A 17,332-nucleotide genomic window follows, 5' to 3' on the forward strand; every position below is an offset into this window, starting at 1 on the left:
GATTTTAGGGATAAACGTTCCCTTCTGTCACGTCTCACAGGTGGAGGGGCAAAGGCTTAGACACACAGCAGGAACCAAGACTCATTTCATACACAGATAGACAGACATGTGGACAAAAGTAAGGTAGAAACATCATATTTGACACAGCATGCAGTCACAGGTTTAAAATCAATGTTAAATTAGCCATCTGATATTATTTATGGATGTTATTGCGAGTTTGTGGAATGTAAAAGTAAGAGCAAATATTTGTTCTTTTTTTTCCGTTTCCAGCCACTTTTTGGATATTTAACTGTGGATGCTCATTGCCTATATTTCAATTAGATTACCATCATCTAACACTAACTTAAAGTTAATCTTAAAAACTCTTATCATTTAATACTGTATTATTTTTTTTGCATGTTTTAAAATTAAATTTATTTGTATTTAAAATGATTGATTTAATTGTTTTATTTTTAAATTATACAGACAAAATCTAATTTAATTATTTATTATTTATATCAAAACTTTGTAATATTGGTCCATCACTGTATATGATATATTACAACATAGATTATAAAATGTATAATTTTTTTGTCATCACAAAAGGCTCACTTTTACTTTGTCCTTGTAAGACTTTGACCTGAGAGAACATTTCTCTCAGTTTCTCTCTCTCACAAACACACTAAAAATGGCCTGTTTGAGGTTTGGAAATAGCGTACGAGGGAGGACAGGACAGGACAGGGCTGGGTGGAGTCGTGCCGATTAAGTGATTGGAAGCATTCGGTCGCTGAAGAGCCTTTCTTCAATCCTCCAGATAACATCGTCCCTGCGCTCTTTATCTTTCTTCTTGAACTTCTTTTAAACATCCCTCCCTCACTCTCTCTTCATTACATACTGTCCGCTTCTTCTGGCGTGCACTTTCATTACCGAGACTTATCTCATTCACCCTTCCGCTGTCACTCCTGTTATTGTGTGGCGGGAATTTTCAGATTAGCCATTCCCACAAACTCTGCACACTGCTTTCTGTGAGATTGTGCCAAGGAACTAAATATTTATTTATAAGTGAGGTAAATTAATTCGATTGTCATTGAGAAATGGGCCGCTCATGTGTTTATGCACATGGTTGGTCGATTGATCTCTGATTGGTGAAAAGTGCATTTTGAGTCAAGCCATGTTTTTGTGGCTTTTTTAGACCCAACTGGCCCTTGATTCATGGGATTTAAAGTGAACAGTTTAAAGCAGCTCTGCTATGTAAATCAGAAATCTGAAGCATGCTCTCTATCAGTCTTCGTCATCGAATGCCAAATAAAACTCTTTAGGGGAGAGAGAAAGCCTCAAATGAACAATTACCACATTTGGTTCAGTTTTTGGAACACTCCCCCCTTCTTCCATTGGTTAGGCAAACATATTCAGTTGTCCCACCCCAAACTCATGCCATTGGTTGATCCAGTGGGCTACATTGGGCTTGTCGGGGTGTTCGGTTGTTATTTGTAGAATCCCTTTCAAACAGATAGAAATTTCATTTGGATTAAGTTTAATTTGAACATATTTTCAGAGTCATTTGTTGACATGGAGACTGTTCTGATATAACTATTGATTGAGTTGTATATTTAGCTGTTGAGAGATCTTGTATCAAAAATACATGTTTTTTGGCATTAACTTGTAGCATAAAATTTGCTTCCCAGAGTTATTTTGTGAAAATAGGTTAAAGCTTCATCTCATAACGGCAGCCTGTGGTCTTCATTGGCTGCTAGTGAACAATGTCTACTTTGACCCGCCCTCAAACACTAGTTGTAGCTGTGGCCTGAAAGCGTTTGGTTCATGCTGTTGTCATGTTAAGAAGACTCGGTTTTCTGCATTGTAAAAGCAAATCCACTTTGCATGCTTTTTTAAAGGACGAGGACTCTGCCTTGATTTGATTAGGTAAAACAGACAGCATCATTACTGGTCGTATCTGTGTCAACCAGAACGAAGCAGAGAGCCGTGAGAGCAGGCATTTTATTAAAGTTGTTAAAAGTTCGCCAGTTTCTGCCTCCTTCTTCCCTTATCTACTAACCTTGTTACATGGTGCCGAAACCTGAGAAGAAGGAGGCGGGAAGTGCTCTTAAAGATAACATAAATGTCCCAGGCCTGGTCCTTAAGACTGGGCCGTCTGACCAATCAGAGCAGAGTAGACTAATCACAACAGACTGCTGTCTGACCAATCAGAGCAGAGTAGACCAATCACAACAGACTGGGCCGTCTGACCAATCAGAGCAGAGTAGACCAATCACAACAGACTGGGCCATCTGACCAATCAGAGCAAATAAGGCTCTCTGAAAGGGGTGACCGAATCCTTTATCAAATCTTTTCAGTGAGAAAAGAATTGATGCTGCAATGTATATTATGAGATATTATATTTATTTATTTATTAACCTTGGATGCATGTAAACCTATTGTAGGAGATCTCCAAAACAAAACTAGCAACCTTTTAAATAGCATAATAGGAACTATTTAAATTATGCAAAACATGGTATTGTGTTTTGGGGTGGAAGGAAATGTCCATAAACTTTCTAAAAAAAAAATTCTTACAGTGTGTAGAACTAATTGAACTAAGGCCTAATCCAGTTTTAATCTAATCCCTGTCTGTGGATCCAGGCTATAGACTTTTTGTGAGCAGATTCAAAAGATTTGAGTCACTGGGTTAAGTCAAGCTACTCAAATGAACTCTCATTCACACACCCCGAAGAATAAAGTGTTTTTGATCTGATAATGTCTTTCCTGTAGTCTCTGTGCATGATGTAATTTCATCATTCAGCACACAGGTTAAGAGAGGTAAGAACATTAACACGCTCTTTTTTTTAAATGTGCACATATTCACACAAAGCACATTTCCCTGCTGTTTTAATAACTCATCTAAGACCTGTGATCTAATCGGCATGTACAGCAAGTAATTAAAGTTGAAATTAATTACTGTCTGTGCTGATATTCTAATCAAACAGCTTTGGAGTATTTCGTGGCAGAAAGTTGATATTTTGTCATCCGTGTTTTATCTCCAGTGGCGCGCGCGATCGTCTGTACTTGCAGATTATTCCTCGCCAGAAAAAGCTCAGGAAACGACAGATAAAGAGGGAGAGAACTTGCACGTTTTTCTTTTTTCTAGTTCCCGCTCTGACCTCTTGACAGTTCTCATCCCTCGTTCCGCTCCTCCGTCTCTCCCTCTTTCTCTTAACATTCCTTTATCATGACAGTGTTTGGAGAGAGATAGGGCCAAGGCTTTGTGACTGCGTTTGATGGAAATTAGACAATCGTTCATTAGCGAGTTAGATAAAGTCTCTCCCTTCCTCCCACCCGGCTGACAGTTGTCTCCTCGGGGAGCTCATTTCACACCGAGAGCTTGCAGTGGTGCACGCAAAGCCACTGTGGAAGTGACTCCGGCTAGCTCTGGTCCCATCTGAGTTTGTCTCCGCAGACAGTGCCACTGGAAATGTCAGCAGGAGCAGAGAGGAGCCGTGTTGAGTCGCTCACTCTAACAAGCTGAAGGGTTCTCCCCGAGGGGCCTGTGTATGCAGAACCGCTCTTATTTCTCCGGATTGTCTCCAGTCAGGCTCGTCAGAGAGCTCGCTTCACCCACAGAGGTTGCTCTTATAGAGTAGGCTTGTGTAAGTTCGTGGCACTAGCGTCAATTGAAAAAATATGACTGCTTTCAAACAGATAGCGCCCAAACACTATACACTGTTCAAAAGTTTGGGGTTGGTAAGATTTTTTTTTTGTTTTTGAAAGAAGTCACTTATCCTGACACAGGCTGCATTTACAGCGTCGAAAAAATTAAGAGGCCGCTTAAAGGGTTAGTTCACCCAAAAATGAAATTTCTTTCATTAATGACTCACCCCAATGTCGTTCCACACCCGTCAGACCTCCGTTTATCCTCGGAACTGTTAATAAAGATTCAAACGGTCGTGAATCAGCAGATTGATTCATGATTCGTACCTCCAATGTCACGTGATTTCAGCAGTTTGGCAGTTTGACACGCGATCCGAATCTTGATTCATGACCGTTAGATTCTTTATTTGAGGAACACGGAAGAGAAGACAATGCTGAATAAAGTCGTATTTTTTGTTATTTTTGGACCAAAATGTATTGTCAACGCTTCAAAAGAGTCTAACTAACCAACTGATGTCACATATGGACAGCTTTGATGATGTTTTCATTACCTTCTGGACGTGGACAGCAAGTGGGCATACACTTACATTCAAAGGACAGAAAGCCCTCGGACTAAATCTAAAATATCTTAAACTGTGTTCCGAGGATGAACAGAGGTTGCTCTTATAGAGTAGGCTTGTGTAAGTTCGTGGCACTAGCGTCAATTGCAGATAACATGACTACTATCAAACAGATAGCGCCCAAACACTATACACTGTTCAAAAGTTTGGAGTTGGTAAGATTTTGTTTTGTTTTTGAAAGAAGTCACTTATGCTGACAAAGGCTGCATTTAAGAGACCACTTAAGATTGATTTCTCAATGTTAAGTGGTCTCTTAATTTTTTCCATAGCTGTATGTGATCTAAAATATAGTTAATACTGAAAAGTAGGGGTGTCCCCGACTAAGGATTTACACATTCGAATCAGAACTTTCGAATCTATGGTCGACCGATAGTCGAATCATCTATGTGTGTGTAAACCATAGACCGGAAAAAAATAAACTGTATAAACGGGTTGGGCGTCGAATGGCGCCATCAATTTATGTGTGTTCGAATTTTAAAGGCACGGCGCGTCCGGTGCGAAGCTCAGTGCCCTTAAAGGGGCGATCGCTCAGCGCCGCGACACTTCTATAACACTAATATTGAGCATCCCCATATTGCCTAAAATGGTATGAGCCTCGTTTCATAACACCCGCAAAGATTTGACCATGAGATCAGTGGTCGAATCTGGTCCTGCATATCGATGCATCGAATCTTCGACTATTAGGGGTCACCCCTACTGAAAAGTAATTGTTTTCTATTTAAATATATATTAAAGTGTAATTTATGTAATTAATGTTTTTTGCTATTTCAACCTGACTCAGTTATCATTTTCATATCCAGTTGTTTAAATGGTAAATGCACTTGCACCCATCTGTTCACTCATTGGCGTGCTGGTCTGAAAATGAGGTGCGTTCAGGCGCATTGTTGGCCCGTTGCTATTTTGAGGCAACTGGAAATGACTGCGGCATTGACCGACAATAGCGCAGTATCAATAGCGCAGTATTTTTTTGGGGTATTAAAATGACACGTTAGTAATATGAGCTGACACATATGAAGCTGACACATGAACTAATAATGCTGGTAACTATGGTGACAGACGACGAGTGGCGGTAATCAGAGCAAAGAAACGTGACAAATAAAAAACAAACTGAAAGTCACATGAGCAAAACTAAACAGAATGGTGACAAAGGCATCCTCAAATAAAATATATTCATTTAATTCTTCAGCTGGTCATTTAATCTCATTGTTGTCTTAGAGAAACAACTGAGATATAAAAGCTCTTTTTTTACGCTGCACATTTTTGCTGTGTTTGTGGGATTGTGGGATTGTGATTGGCTCTGTGCATTTTTTAATCAGTTAGCATTGAATTAGCATGTTTTCAATCAGGTTTAATGACATATTGCAGAAGAAACTGCAAAGACCTGAATGAGTTTAGTGTTTTTTAAGGGCTTTGTGTCATTAGCAAGTAAAACGGTTAAAGGAAGTATCCGTTTAGCATGCCATATATAACCGGTCCTACTCGACCCGCTCCAAGTGGGATTCGAACCAGGGTTTCCGGGATGTGCGCTAACAAGGACGCTAAAGACCATGGCTGCTAGGCTAGGGGAGTAAGGTTTACACACAGCCTTACTGGCCAATGCTACACTCACCCCTAAACCCCACTCCCATCTGGGTAAGGTACCAAATTTAACTAGTCCTACTTGACGTAATGTGAGCAGGATTTGAACCAGGGATTCTCTGGCATGGGAGGCAGGCGTACTAACAAACACGCTAAAGACCGCAGACACTAGTCACTACTGCGCCTCTTGAGGACAGAGAAGTGAGGTTTAAACGCACAGCCTTACTGGCCTACATTACACAGTGTTGTCACGATACCAAAATTATGACTTCGATACGATATCAGACTAAAATATCGATATATCGATACTAAATCGATACCACAGTAAAATAAATAAATAAATAAATAAGATGCTTAATATGACAACAGAACTTGTTATTATTCATTGTTATTTTTTTACAAAAAATTCATGTGGCCAGCATGTTCCTTAGGGTTGGGCATCGTTTTGATTTGAACAATTATTGATCAATTACTATTAAAATTATCTCAATGTATTTTTTACAATGGGGTAATTGTGTTGCAATAGCTTACACACAGCACAAGAAAGCTTGATTTCGAATGGTAAATTGAATTTAAAAAGACGAGTAAACAGTAATAAAATAAGAACAAATAAACAGATTAGGCCTACAAACAATAGCGCAAATAAATGCAATAGAATAGAAGATACAAATTAAATAGACTGCTTTATTTTTTCAGGTAAGTCTAACATTCAGATAAGAAACTGAATTAAAAAAATGCATAGTAATTACATTTAAAACAACATTGGATAATGTTCTTTGTAAAAAATTAAATAGCGTACAGATGAAACTATTAAAGTTACACAAGTTGATCAGTCAAGAGCAGTGTGATCGTTTGTCTTTTTGTAGTTTGAATAGCAAATGACTGCGGTCCCTTTAAGACTAACGGACGCATGGATCCTGAACACTGCTCCTGTTACTGTTCTTCCTGAAGTGTTTGCGACTGTGTTTACGTTAATACTCTTCCAGATGTGCACTGATAATTCTTTGAGTGTATTTGACCAATAATAAGCTGGAAAAGGAAGCAAATGTTTGCACTTGTATCATGTCAGAGGCGGCTTTATTACGGTAGGCTATGTGTGTGCGCTTCAGATGTGAGCACGAAATCTGCGGGGATTAGTAGAATTAATTTATGTGCAATCCCGCGCGAAATTCGGACCGATCACACACTAACACTAACACACTGTCATGAGGAAAAAGTCCAGCAGAACGCGCGTTCGCCGTGCTCAGAGGTTAACCGGGCTGAGTGAAAATATGCCGGTGTGTGTGTCAAATCGCTGACGGTCAGAGAGGAGAGCGCAGCTGATATCGATACTGTTGAAACTGAGAATCGTATCGTTTCAGATATTCCAGTATCGATATATATGGAAATATCGATATTTTTGACAACAGTATCCTAATGACGAAGAAACGCAATTTTAAAATGATTAACGTTAGCCAAAACCCAAGTCGAATGTAAACAGTGATTGAGTTGGACACAAAGGAAGAGTTAGAATCTCACTTAAACTTTAAGACAAAAGTTTTAGACAAACAGTTTCTTTCATTGTCTTCAAGGCGATTTTGAATGTCAGAAGATCAACCGTTTGAGAAAGCGTCTGGAATGTGGTCTACATCAGGGTCAGATGAACACATAATCACAAGTAACTTCACGCCTGCCCTCTCTCTTACTCCCTCGCTTTTTTCTCTCTGTGTTAGGCCGTCAGAAATGGAGAACTGTCCCTGCTCCTCAGCTCACAGATCAGAAGCTTCTGTTCTGCCTGCAACAACTTTTCCTGCATTAAAACAGGTCTGGTAGAACTTTCCAAAGCTTTCTGATGGCATTCAGCATTCGCCTCAGGGAAAATAACAAGCTGGTTGCTCACTTTGTGAACCACTGGATGAGGTAAATCAATACAGACATACTAGGAGGAAATATTATAATTTTAAATAAAAATAAAACTTGTTTTATTTTCGTAACATGACATTTCTGAATGAAATGGTAGGATGAGACATAATTTTATCTAAAGTAGGTGAAAATGTGGGCGTATGACAAAAAGGGATTGTCTTCCAGAAAGGAAAGTCATTCAAACCTTGTTTAGTTTAAAAATAGTTTCTTACTTCTTTCTTCTTTTAACATTATATAAGATATTTGAAGTAAGCTCTTAGAACGCTGTTAAAAGCCTAAGAAGCATAATCAGATTATTTATTTATTTTTATTTGGGGGGGGGGGGGGGGGGGGGGGGTTCTGTAAAACAAGTGGCACCAAATTTATTGATACGATAACTAATTTAGGCAATTGACCAATTCATTTAACATATTTTTTTTTTTATTTTTTTTTTCTGAATCCAAAGTTAAATAGTGCTGAACTTTTTTTTACAGAAATAAACTGTACTGACTGATTCATGAAAATGTATTGAACTTTTAAATAAAATGTATAAATATTAATTCAAACGTGTGTGTGTGTGTGTGTGTGTGTGTGTGTGTGTGTGTGTGTGTGTGTGTGTGTGTGTGTGTGTGTGTTTAGCTATAAACTACAGTAGAAACATGGTAGTAAAAGTATTAAAACTTCACAATAAGCTACCATTTGTTAACATTAGTAAGACTTCATATAAATGAAAAGTTCTTTTTATTGTAAGTAATAAAGAATGGGTGAGTAAATACTAGATTTCTGGGTCCCTTTAACACCTAAATAAGTACAATGCCATTTAAAAGTTTGGCTTCAGCAAGTGTGTATTACATTTATAAAAGTAATAGTAAAGACATTTATAATGTTACAAAAGATTTATATTTCAAATTATGTTCTTTTTTGAATTTTCTATTAATCAAAAAATCTTAAAATGCTTTTGCCTTTCCACAAAAATAAAACCCCAATTGTTTTCAACATTGATAATAATATCCCAATCCAATCAAATAAATTAAATGAAATTAAATAATTTCTGAAGGATCATATGACACTGGAGACTAGAGGTATGATGACTTTACCATCACAGAAATAAATCTAAAGTTCTGTTGTGAAAGGGCACCTGCGGTATTAGTGAGCTCAGTGAGCTCGCTGCTCAACCTTCAAATAATTTCAGAAACCCTCCACCTTCCCCAGCTCCACCTGTAGAAATTTGCAATGGGTAAAAAAAAAGTATGCTATATTGTATAGCAGAAAAATAGCATGTACCTTAGTAAAAAAAAAACTTCTGATCTCATTTGTGTTATTTTTTTCTTCTTCAGAAATCTAATAATGTCTTGATTTTGCTCTTGATGTTTCTAGGTGGGTCCAGGTGTATCAGTCCCCCTCATCCTTCCCCCCAGGCAGGGAACATTGCCCCCTTGTAGTGCCTGAACCTCAACTGAGTTGGGTGGCAGCCTCCCATTTGTTAAATGCTACGAGGTGACTGGAGCTTCTCTGCCCGTTGCTGAGAGGACAGATGGAGAGGCCACGGAACGTTCTGGAGAGCCGATGGTAATTACGAGCCAGTAGCAGAGCCGGTGGCTTCCGCAGGGAACAGTCCTAAGCGGAGCCGCTCGAGTGGCATGGGGGTTGTTTGCCCTTTGGCTGCTCAGCATGCTGTTGCTCTACGCGGTGAGCTTGTGTTGGGACCGCCGTTGCTGCACTTTTCTCCGTCTTCACATCAATGAGTGTGAGAGAACATGTTGGCAATTGTGTTGAGCTTTTGTCGTTTACAGGGAAAGGTTAACTCTTCAGGTGTGTTTCCAGTTCTATTCATTTCAATAGAAACGGATGGATGTTGCAGATGCAACTTGTATAAAAATAGAATGGTTCACCTAAAAATTCTGCTATTTACTAATGCCACTCCAAACCTGTGTCTCACCCCCTTAGAACACAAAAGGAGAATTCTGAAGAATCTGCAGGCAGTTTTTTGATTACGTCTGTAAACGGTGATAATTACTGTAAGTTTTCTTCTTACAAAATGGCTCATATTTCATATTGTCTTCACTGACACTTGTCTCATTGGTAACCAAGTATGTCAACTTATGGAAAAAAAAAAATGTAACTAACTTATGGAAAAATAAATCAATGGCAAAATTGTTATTTGTGAACACCACACCTGAGGAACTGCAAATTATTTAAATAATTAATTGTTTAGAATAGATCATCATAGTTTAAACCTTTTTAATTTACATTATATGTAGATTAATATACAGTGTATGTATATATATATATATATATATATATATATATATATATATATATATATATATATATATATATATATATATATATATATATATATATTGTAAATTAATACGTTTAATATGTTAATATACTGTATGTACACTATTGTACCCTAGTAGTGTTTATAGTTTAAGATTTAAATTATGGGGCTAAATCAATAAAGTATGATCGATCAATAATATTCGTTGTAATTGAAATGAAAAGTTATATTTCACAACTGTGAGCTTTTTGGGGTTTTTTTTAATTATGTTTTTGACTTTATCTCACAAGTACTACTATTTCTCACATTTAATTTTTTTTACTCACATCTCACAACAATAATCGTAATAAAAATATGTATAGTAATTTTAAATGTAGCAGGAAAAATGAATAAAAGGCATATGAAGTTTGTGTTCCTTGCAAACATTTACCATTTATTATTGTTTCTATATAGATGTTTGTTTCAATTCATTTTTACCCTTTGCCCTTGTCATTCACTCTTAAACTATGAAAAGCCATTATAACAATATTAATTTATAAATGTTTGAAACTATGATGATCTAAACAAAGAGTCAAATAAATATAGTTAATTTCCATATTCATTGTGTAAAAATTATTTATATGATTTTTTTAATGACTGTACCCTAGTTGTTATGGTCTTTAACAAGTTATTTACTGTAGTTAGTGATCTTGGTTGCCATAGATATGAAATTGTTTTAATATGACCTTCATCCAACAAAAAGGGGGAACATTTGAAATCTGTCAGTTTTGATAAAGATCTAAGTGCATGAAAGACAAAAAGTGCATGAAACACCCTTGTATCTTTTTAGATCTGACCTAGACATCTGTAATTCTTGCAGTCTGCAGGTGATTAATTACTTTGTCACCCATCAGTCTTACAGAAAATGAGGAGAGAAGAGAAAAAGGAAGAAAAGGGGAGGAGTATCAGAGGAAACGAGCAAGCTCAGCTTTGCAGGATGCTGAAATGTAGCTCTGCAATCCCCATAGGGCTCATATTAATGAGGGTGCAGGGAAAGTTAACAACTCGCATTAAGCACTAATGCATTCTTTAATTAATTAAGTGCTCATTTATAAATATCCAACACATCCTGTACACGTTCAATCTGACTTAACAATAACATATTAACGATTTCTGTTTCAGGCATAACATATTTAAATGTCACTGATACTCCAACGGCTAGATAAACATACTGCGAAACTCTATTAGCAGCATTAGGTGATGTCTGGAGCAGCACGTATTCCCCTGCAATTCATTCATAATTACAAATTAATTTCACGTTTAATGTATGAACACAGCCATGGTGAAATGTAGTTAATTAGTTGATTAAAATGCACAGTTCAAAGTAAAAACTGAGCAATTTTTGTTCATTTAGTGTAATCATTTTGTAGTTATTGGACAGTTTTAACACACTTTCTTTTCATTATTTTTTACAGCATTTTCTTACACCAGGATGATGAATTGAAGGACTCCAAAATGTGTGCAACACAACCGAAAATGCCTTTATTACCATTACTGATGGATAAGGTGGAAATCAAGCACTTAAATGGTGATGCCACATCCAGTGTTGACATCGTGTGCCAGTGTAAATATAAGCAGACTAACACACACACACACACACACACACACACACACACACACACACACACACACACACACACACACACACACACACACACACACACACACACACACACAAAGCTGGTGTCACAGAGCTTTGAGAAGAGTGTTAATCTCTAAGGAGCGTTAGGAAACTACAGAGGAAGGAGATATCACATGAAACTCACATAAAAATAATCTGGGCTTTTCGGAGGAAATTATTTACAAAAACATCCTAGTAAAATGTATGCCATTCCAGTTTTAGCCCAATGCGATGGACTTCATGAGAAAGATAACATGATATAGACATGATTGAACATTTAGCCAATGTTTTTTGATAGTTTCAACCCGACGCAATTATAATTTTTACATCCAGCACCATGCTATTTAAAAAGCAAATGCACTCGTGCCCATCTCTTCGCCCATGGGCGTGCTCAGGGCCGTAGCTAGGGAATTCTGGGTCCCCTGAAAAAAACTGCCTCCACCTACCCCCACTCATATCATATGTGGTATAATGAAGGCCCACCCACATCAGGTGCCATGTAACCTTCTTAGAAAATAATATAACAGATATATAAGTAAAAGTTTTTACTGGACATCTTATTTATATAAATTTGTATATGTAAAGTTGATACAAATATTACATCAGAATGGCATTAAGCTATTAATAACTAGTTATGAAACATTGCTTAACGTCATCATGCAATATTTAAGATAAAACTAATAAAAACACTAAAAGCCAATAAATTAATGAAATAATAATTATTTATATAAAAATAGTTTAATATACATAAAAGGTACCAGGAATACTACATCAAATGTATTTCCAGTCAATCGTGTATAACAACTGAGGTAAACAACAATTAAATAATGCTGTCAAATGTAAAATGAACATATGCTACTGCATTATATTTTCTTAAAGGGTTACTTAAGCAATTAGCATATGGCTTTGTATCAGTAGAAACCCTAAAGTATATTCAAATGATTGTGCTTTCCCCCCTCATATCCCCCTGAGACAAGAGATTATTGCATTTTATTTCTGGAAAAATTCCTCCTATGATGCAAATTGGCGATATTTCCATCATAGGGGGAATGTTTGTCCAAAGGCTAAAGACTACAGCCAGCAGAGGGAGCCATTTCCGCATGTTTTGAACCCGCACATGGGGGATGGGAGATCACACTCAGAGCTCAGCTACAGGCACTCATTTAAACGGAGCTATGACGAGCAATGTAAGTCTTTTAACTTCTCAAATTAATTTCTATGAAAGTTAAGCTTGCAAAGGCATGAACTGAAACGCGCCAGACTGAACTGGCGTTGTGAATGTATGCCGCGAGTGTAGTCGCGATTACCTCAGCTCTCATCACGAGAGCTCATCAGCTCATTTATCTGACTCCTGTAGTTAGTGCTCAGTGCTGTGATACTCGCGCGGTGACTCACTCATTATATCGAGCAGACACGTTCAGTTTTTAATTGTAGTGTCTTCTCTAACTCAGTCACAGTAGTCAAGTTGGTGGCTTTGGGAAGGGCCTCACAGGGCAGCGAAGCATTCTGGGAATTGTAGTCTTTCATCCCCATGAGACAAAAATACATTTTCTGTCTTTTCTCAGTCTAAAAGGCACCAAATTCAAAAATAATTTCACATTTGTACTACATTGATGACCCAGTTTAAAAACAGATTCATCTTCCCAGCGCTGAAGTACCCCTTTAAATGACTCTAATGAATGTAGGCCTATTCTTCAAGAGCAGTTGGCTACTGCTCACGTGAGCTGCATTCGCGTTTAGCTGACTGTTTTCGTAAACATATCACATCAACAGCAAACAAGCTCATAATAACGCAAGACGGGCTCATAATTTGAGCATGTAATCGTTCGGGTGGTGCATGTCTGTATTTAGTAATGAGACGTGCCGGCAGGAGGGCGCGTGCGTTAAAGTGTTAGTTTACCCAAAAATGAAAATTCTATCAATATTGAATTACTTACCCTAATGTTGTTTCAGACCTGTAAGACCTCTGTTCATCTTCAGAACACAAATCAAGATATTTTTGTTGAAATCCGATGGCTCAGAAAGGCCTTCATTGACATTTCCTCTCTCAAGACCCATAAAGGCACTAAAGACATTGTTACAAAGGACGAGAATAGTTTTTGTCCACAAAAAAACAACAACAACTAAATAACAACTTGTGATGGGCCGAAGTCAAAACAAAGCTTCGAACCGTTATGAAACAGGGTATCGATTCATGTTTCGGATCGCCAATGTCAAGTGAGACAGAGTTCGGCTTTTACAGCTCTTTTACAGCAGAAGTGTATTGAAAGTTGCTAGACGACACTCACGGCTGATTAGAATTGCTGCCACTAGGGTGCGTCTAGATTTCTAGGCTAGGAATGCATAATAAAACTACTGGATTTAGTTGAGTAGATTTAGTCCCTGGGAAGTGGAGGTCCCTGTAATTGTCACCACCTTTCACCCCTCTAGCGACGCCCTGGGCATACTGGTCTGAAAACGAGGTGTGTTATTTAATAGGCCGTGTTAAAAATTGTTCACAACACGCATACATGTACACTGCTTATTACACACACAGGGACGCAAATCAGCACACAAACATGCCAAATATTAAAAATAAAAGGATTACAATGTAAAAGATTATTGTGTACATAAAGATAAAAATGCCTACATGTCATAATGGAGTCATTACATGCATCAGAATTTGCAGTAATGATGAATGAAATTGGCTATTTATTTAAGCAATCTTGGCAATACACACATGCATTTAAACATCAGCTTGAGTCTATATTCCGCCATGTAAATAGCAAATCCGCCATGGTGCCAGCGACACTGGCTTTTAAAGGGAATGAGAGATGAGACTCTGATTGGTTTATTGCATGTTACACCCAAAACACACCCATGGCTCATTAAGAGTCAGGACACACCCTTAGTGCACCTGCGCCATGTGTTTTAGACCATGTGCTTGGATCGTTAAAATATCTCTGAGGAAAGATTCATCTGGGTTAAATTCAAAAGAATCCATCTTTTTTTTAAGAAATGCAGGAATACATCTCTCAAATTAGCTCTCTCGTAGCTTTTGAGACAAAGAAACATATGCACATAGCTAAAAAGAAATTGACAATAAAACCCAAAAAAAACAACCCTCAGGATGTCAACAATTCCAACACTCAAAAATAAAAGCAGCCGTGTTAATAAAACGCTTCGTTTCCAGACAAAATGCTTAATGGGCTTCTCTCAGAGCTGGTTTCAACATGTTTGAAATCAATCCTAATATTTACGCCTGTGGAAGCAGGCAATCTGTGTAGTGCCGCACACCTCCTCACTGGAGAGGAACTTCTCTTTTGGCACGGTGTGTTTCAGTATTTCATGGAGCTGTACCTCCTTTTTCCCTGCAGGCGTCTCCTCAATGTTCCTGCGAATGTGTGAGCGCTGAACAAAAGCATGAGTTGTTTACGTCAGGGTAATTGGTCATGGACGGGTCATTACCTGCAGCAAGAGAACTGTGAAGAAAAGAAAAGTGTAAAGCAGGAATACGTCAATCTGACTGACTGATCAGGTAATTTATGAACAAACAGAAATCACACACATACAGTATAGTGGCCAAAAGGGATGTCTGGCCTAGGAAAATCGATGTCTTCACCCTCAAATTATTACAATTTTAAATAAGAATATGGCATAGTTTTGTTTGGAGTTAGTTGTTTTATTTGTGAAAACAAAATGAAACTCGCCAAATTGTAAAGACATAATTTTGGCCAGCCTGTCAAGCAAAGAAATTATCTCTCTCTCTCTCTCTCTCTCTCTCTCTCTCTCTCTCTCTCTCTCTCTCTCTCTCTCTCTCTCTCTCTCTCTCTCTCTCTCTCTCTCTCTCTCTCTCTCACTCACTCACTCACTCACTCACTCACTCACTCACTCACTCACTCACTCACTCACTCACTCACTCACTCACTCACTCACTCACACACACACACACACACACACACACACACACACACACACACACACACACATGTTTGTTTTTGTGAATTGTGGGGACATTCCATAGGCGTAATGTGTTTTATACTGTACAAACCGTATTGTCTATCCCCTTACACTGCCCCTGCCCCTAAACCTACCCATCACAGGAAACATTCTGCATTTTTACTTTTTCAAAAAAACTCCTTCTGTGTGATTTATAAGCATTTTGAAAAGTGGGGACATGGGGTAATGTCCTGATATGTCACCATTTTCTGTAATACCTGTGTCATACACATGTTATTATACACATTTTTGTCCTGATATGTCACAAAAACAAGCACACACACACACACACACACACACACACACACACACACACACACACACACAAACCCCAATAAGCACTATCCCCTGGTGGAAACATACATGCATGTTTCCACCAGGGGATAGTGCTTATTGGGGTTCTTTATCATTTATTAATATTTCTGAGACGTCATACATGGACATCATCCCTATCTGATACTGATAGGTATTTCCATGCGGTTGGGTGAGGAAGAGCAGGTGGCCTCATTTGCAGAGAGCACTTCCTCAGAAACAGCGCCCTTCGCTGCCTCCTCTTCCTCCACGTGGCTGTCGGGCAGGAGAGGGCGATTGCGTTCCCCTCCCGCTCCGTGCCGCCTGTCCGCCTGTGGGACCTGCTCCGTGGGCTTTTCATCAGCTGCCATTTTCACCAGCATGCAGTAATTTCATGGCTCATTGCAAGCGCTGAAAACCTTTGAAACTGCAAATGTTAACTTTTGCCTGGCCCGGAGCCATTTAGAAAGCGATTAATTCGGCAAACAGACGTGAGCCACTTTCTCCTCCCAAGTTTTCGCATAATTTTCCAACCCTTTCTATCTGGGATTTGCATTGCAGGGAACTCGCAGGACAAGGATAATAACTATTCCTGTTAATTGTGGTTTGGTGAAGACACAAGGCCTGTCGCTCTACGGTCTGATCTTGCCCGTCTGTCCCAATCCAGTCCAGAACAGAACAGGAAGAATGGACAGAGAATCAGATCAGGAATCAGGGAAAATCATGTACAAGGTGAAGTGTGCACTGTTTTAGAGATTAAAGTGATAGTTCACCCAAAAATTTTAATCAGCCCATGATTTACTCCCCCTTAAGTCATCCTAGGTGTATATGACATTCTTCTTTCAGACAAATAAAAGTAGAGTTATATTAAAAAAGTACTGGCTAATCCAAGCTTAATAATGGCAGGGATTGTTGCTCTGTTTTTGAAGTCCATAAAAATGCATCTATCCGTCAAAGAACATGCTCCACACGGCTCTGGGTGGTTAATAAATGCCTTCTGAAGCAAATCGATGCATTTGTTTAAGCAAAATATCCATATTGAAAACTGCAGCCGATTGACTTCTGTGGAAAAGTTGAAAGTGCCTTCAAGATGCGTACGCGATGTCTGACGAGCGTAACTGGTCGTGTAAGTCACTGCTATTATAAAGCTTGGAAGAGCCAGGAATTGTATTATATGACTCAGATTTTATTCGCCTGAAAGAAGAATGTCATATACAACTAGGATGACTTGAGGGTGAGTAAATCATGGGCTCGTATTTCTGAGATTCAAATTTCTTTTTTATTTTTTTAGCTCATCTATTCACAACTATCCATTTCATAATACAATTTTACTTATTTGAGTCTTTTAATTACTTTTAATTTGTAAAATATTTATTTAATATTTCATTAAGTAGTGTTATACCATATTATGCTCTTTTC

The 17,332-nt window shown here is 38.2% G+C and overlaps 2 long non-coding RNA genes across 2 annotated transcripts in view; both read left to right on the forward strand.

Annotated features, from left to right (window-relative positions):
* The first annotated feature begins 7,533 nt into the window (after window positions 1-7,533).
* LOC137083597 (uncharacterized) lies at window positions 7,534-9,718 on the forward strand. Its single transcript, XR_010906542.1, has 3 exons — window positions 7,534-7,718; window positions 9,078-9,512; window positions 9,648-9,718. It is a non-coding gene; the product is annotated as an uncharacterized lncRNA (long non-coding RNA).
* Window positions 9,719-11,323: 1,605 nt separating this feature from the next.
* The window catches only part of LOC137083596 (uncharacterized), a 29,805-nt gene continuing 23,796 nt past the window's right edge, over window positions 11,324-17,332 (forward strand). Inside the window, exons 1-3 of the long non-coding RNA XR_010906540.1 lie at window positions 11,324-11,587; window positions 15,001-15,161; window positions 16,475-16,645. This is a non-coding gene — a long non-coding RNA (uncharacterized lncRNA). The remainder of the gene's footprint in view (window positions 11,588-15,000; window positions 15,162-16,474; window positions 16,646-17,332) is intronic.

The sequence above is a fragment of the Pseudorasbora parva genome, chromosome 7 (genome assembly GCF_024679245.1).
Source record: "Pseudorasbora parva isolate DD20220531a chromosome 7, ASM2467924v1, whole genome shotgun sequence".
Lineage (NCBI taxonomy): Eukaryota > Metazoa > Chordata > Actinopteri > Cypriniformes > Gobionidae > Pseudorasbora > Pseudorasbora parva.